Source organism: Vicia villosa, linkage group LG1, assembly GCF_029867415.1.
Source record: "Vicia villosa cultivar HV-30 ecotype Madison, WI linkage group LG1, Vvil1.0, whole genome shotgun sequence".
Taxonomy (NCBI): domain Eukaryota; kingdom Viridiplantae; phylum Streptophyta; class Magnoliopsida; order Fabales; family Fabaceae; genus Vicia; species Vicia villosa.
The window spans coordinates 165442294-165449910 of record NC_081180.1 but is presented as its reverse complement, the minus strand read 5'-3'; positions in this window follow the sequence as shown (position 1 = coordinate 165449910).

Below are 7617 nucleotides of genomic sequence, written 5' to 3'. Positions count from 1 at the left end.
CGTGGAGCTAAGAGGTCGCAAAAGAGTGGAGCCCACCAGTGCCACGGAAAAGGCGCTATCACACCAAATTAAATGAGCCCACGTCTCGATGCAGTAAAACGTGGGGAGGTAATGATGGTATGACGTTATAAGAAAGACGTAACAGTAATGCTACTTTATGGGTAAGTGGAAATGATCAGGTCGAAATGAGAATTTCATAGATGCCATTATCTCACAGTTCAGTAACCTGCAGGTCGAAATGGCATCTCTGAGGGGGCATTTTGTTACCCTAGAAAACTCCAAAGATTTGGAAGGACACGTGTCCTCAGTTGTGGACCTTTCCATTTAAGAAGAGAATCCTATAAGCATGAGTTGGAGTAAATAGTCGAAGTTGAAGAATGTCGAAGACATATGAGGTTGAAGCAAAAGGCGAAGGTCAAATATGAGAGTTTCATACTTAAGAAATTATTAGACAGGAACTTCAATCAGAAAGGACGCGTCAAGGTTGGGAACAGTTATTAAAGGGAGCCAGGCAGGAATTTCCAAAATTTGAAATGTCAGTGGGTGGTTATTAAGCTAGATCGTGCATCAAAGGCGCCAAATGCAAGAAAGGATCCCACGAAGTAGTTATTTTCAGTTTAAATATTAGCCGTAGATCATGTTAGGCAGTTATCTTTTGTAAATCCTATAAATAGGTCACAATAATGTAGAATAGGGGTGTTCACTATTACAATCAAACTACTTGCTAATACTCTGCCCAATTTCCGCCTTAAGGAAAAAAGAGTTGCTAAGAATCTTGATGTACATGAATCACCATCTTTATTTTCAATGAAAATCCTTTACTTTTTAATTGCATGTTTCGAAGCTTTCATTTGTGTTGTGTTCTTTAATCAGTATTTACTTTGTGTCTTTATTTTTATCTCTACCAAAGAGTCTGATACTGGTTGTTACGCCTAAAAACAACCTCTGAATCGACGTTATATGGTGGTCACGAGTTACCCCAGTAGGTAGAAACCAGAACATTCATACTTTATCAAACCCTTTAAGTCTAGGTTTGTTTCCGTCGGTCACGAGTCACCTGTCGGTCAGATCTAACATTCAGTGTGGAAAACCATTGTATTTGTTTAACCTTAGAAAACCGTTTCTTAGGAAAACACTCTCGACAGAACAGGTACAATCCAAAAACTTTAGCACGTTGTCCTAAGATCAACTGGTCGATCTTGCAAGTAACCCTTAGTCTTAAGGCTTTGGGAGGACCAGCGGTTGTTTACCAATTTCCACAGTAAGCAACTATCTTATTTGTAGCCACCCCACCGTCGATTGCATCATTTTTTTAGGATGGATTGAAAAACTGAAAAAATGTTCTTCTACCTTGAACCAAATATTTTTCAGCTTTTGCAATCCATCTCAAACAATGGTGTTGATGTTTTTGTTGTTGTTGTTGAAGGTTTTGAACAACTATGATTTATTCCTAAAAGTATTTACTGATGGATTGCAACTGCTAAGAAAATATTTTTTAATTTTTGGAACAAACACCTAATTAGAATTGGATGCATTGCAAGCATGCAAATTTTTATGTTAGTGAAAGCAATAATAATGATAGCATCAACAATCAATCTTAGTGAATGCAAGTCTGACATTCAAGTGCAGATCTCTAGCGTCTTGTATGGGACCTGGACATGGTGTATTTTTTATATTCTAGGTAAACAATCTGATATTCTGCTAAGATTTGTTTCATACAATGTAATTTTAATATTCTGGGTAAACAATGTAATCAATTTTTGTAAAAAAAAATATTTTACTCTAGCCCCTCGGTTGTTTTAAAAACCAAGATGATAGTTAAGTGTTTTTTTTCACTATTTTAAATCAACGACCTTAAAAAAAACTTTACCGTCCATTTAAAGGTTATCAACGCTCAAGAATCCACCATTAGTGATCCGCGTGAAGCCTAAGGGATGTCCCTTATATAATTTCTCTTACGATTTTGGAAATCTAAATGCAACATATGAAACCTAAGGAAACTTGGAAATATTCTCTTCGATGGATTGCAAAAGTAAAAAATCATATGGGTTCAAGGTTTTTTCTATTAAATTTTTATTTGTTTCTAAAGTATTTTAGATTTTAGATTTTAATTATCTTACCCTTTTTTTCCACCATAATCAAATACATGCAAGATCCGTATATGAAAAAGTTTCCTAGAATATCAAGAAATTGAAGATCCAACATATGATCTTCATGGAGAAATAATGTAATATTCTTTGTAAACATTGTAACGAGTTTTGTTAAAAAAATAATATTATGGTAAACACTGTAACGAGATTTATTAAAAAAAAGGCAAAATACCCTTTTTGGTCCCTTATGTTAACCTCGGGGTTCATTTTGGTCCCTTAACTTCAAAAAGTGTCATATTGGTCCCTTAACTCTTCAAATGGTGTCATTTTAGTCCTTTTTGTCATATTAGCGACTGATTTAGCGACCGATTTTTGAGTTTTTCCGTCGCTAATGTGACAAAAAGGACTAAAATGACACCTTTTGAAGAGTTAAGAGACCAATATGACACTTTTTGAAGTTAAGGGACCAAAATGAACCCCGAGATTAACATAAGGGACCAAAAAGGATATTTTGCCTAAAAAAAACTAATGACCCATTGGTTTTTATGATAAACTGAGATAAGAAAGACACTAGTTTTTGTAAATAATAAAGGTGCAGAAATCGGGGTTCGAACCCATGACATAATAAACTTTTACCTCGGTGTTTTAAAAACCGATGTGTTAAGTCATTACTTTTCACGACGTTCTTCGTTACCTCGATTATTTTGCCGAGGTAAAATACATTTCGCGTCCGACGTTAGAAGCGCTTTTTGTAGTTGTGAAGACCACTAAACTTTGGCAACAAGTGTATTAAACCAAATTTCAATTCAAAAGATACATCAACAACATGATAATCAATACATAAAGCATTATAATTCACATCAAGTGCAACAAGTTCTCTTAGAGTTCTTTGTTAAGTCATGTTATGATAATAAAACTCAAAACCAGGATCAAACAAATTATGAGAGAACAAGACTATGAAGCAAAAAAAATGGGAAAAGAGAAAAAACGATTAAAGTAAGAAAAATAAAATACAGAAACACAAAATTTAATCTAATTAAGTCAAATAAGAGTTTCATTTATTTTTTTGGAATTTTCAGAAACTATGAAAATAGAAAATAAATCATAAAAATAGAAAAATGATGAATTTACGATTTTATGGAAAAATTTCAGATCAATTTGATACAATAGCTTGCAAAGTCACCTGATAGACTGGGGGTAGTTACTACTATACTGCAACTCTGAAAATTAACAAACAAAAATAAAAAACAAAAACAAAAAGTGCTAACAAGACTCTAAACTAGGATTCAAAAATTGGTTATAATCAACACAAAGTCCTCGGTAATGACACCAATTTGACCCGCTGTCGCACACAGGTCAAAAACTAGTAAATAAAATTATAGTAAAATATAAGCGAAACTCGAGTCGTATTGCAACGACTCTTGGATTGATTTTTATTAACCGGAAACGATGGGGGTTTTAAGATTTAGGTCTCGATTAAGATGTCAATAAAAATAGTTTGATTACGAATAAGCTAAGATGACTAATTCTACTGATTTGAGTTCTGACTTATCACTGGCTATTGTAACTCTAATCCCCTAAGCGGCTTTGATCCTATTCGATTATGAAATCAATTAGACAAGCGCTATTAATATCATGTGACTTATGTTCCTGTTTACCACATTAAGCATGAAAATTTTAAGATTAGACGTAGCTAATGAAAAAGCTAGGTTAACACGCGATTAAAATTAGGAACATGCATACAATCGAATTTAATCAATTCTATCCCATGAGCAGCAATCAAATTAAACAAATGAAAGCAATCGAATTAAGCAAACCAATTCATAGAAATAATTGAATAGAAATCGAAATTAAATTGGAATTAAAATAACCTCAAAGAGATGAAACCCATAAGCAGCATAATCCGCCTTTAGGATTAGTTCTCCATGTGAAAATCGCACAAGCTGTGTTTTTATCGTGAGAATTCAGAAATGTGAACAGTAGCTGTGATTTTGGTTTTTATATTACAAGGGAAATCGGGCCTAAAAGCATTCGACCCAAAAACTAACGAAACCAGCCCAAAAACTAAGTATTTATTAAGTCTGGAATTAAACTGAAATATTAGACCCTCTTGCACTCCAAACAAGCTTTTGACTTCAACACGAAACTTTTAGCTCTTTCTCTTAGCTTTCCAACGCATATCGAAACGCGTCAGTCCGATTTGCGTAACTCAAGTTATGATCTGCACAATGAAAATGTATCAATTAACAGTTCAAGCTGAAAAATAAGGTACGGAAATAAAATAAAGGTAGAAATAAATTCAAATATAAAAACACACTATAATAGTAAAAATAATAAAATAAACTATAGAGTTGCCTAAGTACAATAGAAGAAGAGTGTGCATCAAAATGCACTGATTAGTGGATCAATGGTATGATTTCATCTTTGGAACACAATCAAACTCAAGTGTACTTGAGTTTATATTAAGCCACGTCATGCCACCCCATACCTTTCAGGTCACACGTCATGAGAAAAGCAACGAAATGTTTCAATAATGAGACTACATTTAATGCTCACGTTCTCCATTACTCTTCGGCAAAACCAAAGCAGCAGATGCCAGCCAACACTCGGGCAACCATTTTTAAAGGGCTGACCATGACTACTAAAAAACTCTCTTAGTATCCTGAGTGTCCGCTGAGTCTTGGGGGAAATTGTTTTGTGCCGACCAAAGGTCCAATGACCTACTGATCTGCACGGGCCAAAGGAAACCTTACTTCGCCGAAATTTTCGCGATCCTCCCTATTTTTGATTTCATAACGGAACAACTAGAATGCAAATACATGTAGGTGATATCTAATCATATCATAACATAATTTTAAATGTTTACTATGACAATTACAACGAACTTAAGTAAGTTATCTAATCATTATCATCTTCTCTTCAAGTGCGTTGCATATGTATAGATTTGAAAACTTTCAATCATCATTTATTTGTCAATTAACAGCAAGGCATAACATTGTATATGAAATAGCTTAGAGTCTATGAAAAAGCAAGGCATAACATTTCCGCATATAAATCATTTGTTCTATTTTTCATACATTAATTCTCTCAAAACAATGTATATATACTAGGGGTGTTTATGTCATTTAATAAATATCTATGTTTCTTTTCTTTTACTTCTTTCTTATTTTCATTCCTATTAAATAATTAAAATTATTTTACTGTCCATTTATTTTCCATTTACTTTTATTCCTTATGTTTTCTCTATTCACTTTATATCCTTTAATTATCCAATCAAAGCTTTTAATCTTCGCTTTGTGATTGTTTGAGTCACATAGAAATTTTTTAGGGTAAGACGTATAAAAAATATTTAGGATACGTTTGGTTAGTAAAATGATAAATATATGACAAAACAATAAATGACATTAATTTATAAAAGAAATGAGATTTTGATAGTTTTTGATAATCTACTTAATATAAATCTAAGGTTGTCATGATGGCAACCCTAGACAAAACCCTAACTTTAGGATGATGTGTCATTCTCTCGTAGCTTTTTAGATGATGTGTCGTTCTCTCATAACTTTCCAAATTAAGTTGATTTGATTATTATTAAAAAAAAATCACATAAACCAAATAATATATCTTTTCATTTTTTTAACTTTAATTCTTAAATTTTATAATTATATTTTCAATAATCTTCATTTTGGTTACCACTAAAATTGTAATTAATACGCTAAAATAATAAAATTACAATTTTTTTTTTTCATTTTCGTGATCAATAAAATTGTAACTAATATTGTAAAATATTTTTAATTTTTTTACTACTTTATTTGTAAGATATTAAATTACAATTATTTTAAATAAAAAGTGACATTAATATATTATTATAAATAATAAAAGTATTATAGTGCTTTTATTTTATATTGTTAAAATGACTTTTATACCTAGAATTTTAAAGCTTCCAAAATCATGTTGATAATAATTATTAAAAAAATCTTTCAAATCAAAAAATATATGTTAAAAATTGTAGTAGATAAAATTTTATAAAAATAATAATTTAAAAATGGATCTAAAGATTAAATAATAGAATAGTTTAAAGTTCTTAACTCTTAAGCATTTTATTTTAATAATTTAATAATATAAAATAAAAATGTTTTTACCAAACTAAAAAATATGCATTAAAAAATATAAAATAAAAATGTTTTTACGAAACTAAAAAAAGATGCATTAAATAACTAAAGTAGATAAAATATTTTTTAAAATAATAATTTAAAAATAATACTAAAGATTTATTATTTTCTTCATTTATATTAAAAAATATTTATTCTTTATAGTTTTTTAGATTTGAAATGTACAATAGGGATATGTTTTTTTATTTTTTAATGAAATTTCATTTTTATTTATTATTATATAAAAATTATAAAAGTTAATAACACTAATATAACTATAAATTAATTTTTATAATTTACTTACCACTAATATATTTTAATTGAAAATTATTTTTATAACGTCTTTCATTAATTTCGCCTTTAAATAATCATTGAATTGACGGTTTATCATGCTACTCATTTTCTAAAAATTTAACTCTTACATAATTATAAATTAATTTAGTAGTTACGTTACATTTTTATTGAATTTATTGTTTATAAAACTCTTCAATTCTAATTACTAACATAATAATTGTATTAATATGAAATTTTAATAAAAAAATTTTGTTATAATTTTATTAATATCTATTGACCCTCTTTCTAGATGTGAGTATAAATATGTGACTTTAGTTTCAGATTTTCATTTTTGTGCTAATCTTCAAATTTATATGATAGCTTTTATCTATTATTTCTTACTTTATATATGTGTATTGATTGTTAATTTTATTTTCGTCACAGGTTAAAAAATTATTCATTTGTTAATAGCATCTCATGTAAGTATTTTGATGTTTTTAACTCTAATATTTATATCATTCAAAAATTTAACATATTATTATTTTGAGATTTAAATATTATATTTTAATATTTTACTCAAATATCTATCTTTCAACGCTCATCCAAAAATTTAACATATCACTATTTTTATTTACATTTCTGAATGCAATTCTATATTCATATATTCAAAGAAATGTATGCTCTCAACAAAAGTATGTCTCATAGTTATCTTAATAAATTAATATTATTATAAAGAGAATTTCAGGTCGGTCATATATATAAGCAAGCCTCATAACTATCTTAATGAATTACTACAATTATAAAGATAATTGCAGGCCTGTCATATATGAAAGCTGAAGATATCGCCAATATGATTCAATTTCTAATATTGTTGTAAGATAATTCATATACAATATATTATCTTACACTATACAATCATTAATTTTTCTCAAAGATTGTATTATATTACCAATATATTTTAGCATACTATATTTATGTTTCACTTAGAAATTTATGTATCATTTACTAATAATATCTCTATTATATTAATTATAATTACACATTTAAATATAATTTATTTAATTTATTATGGTTTAATACATATTTGTCAATTCAATAGTTTTCAA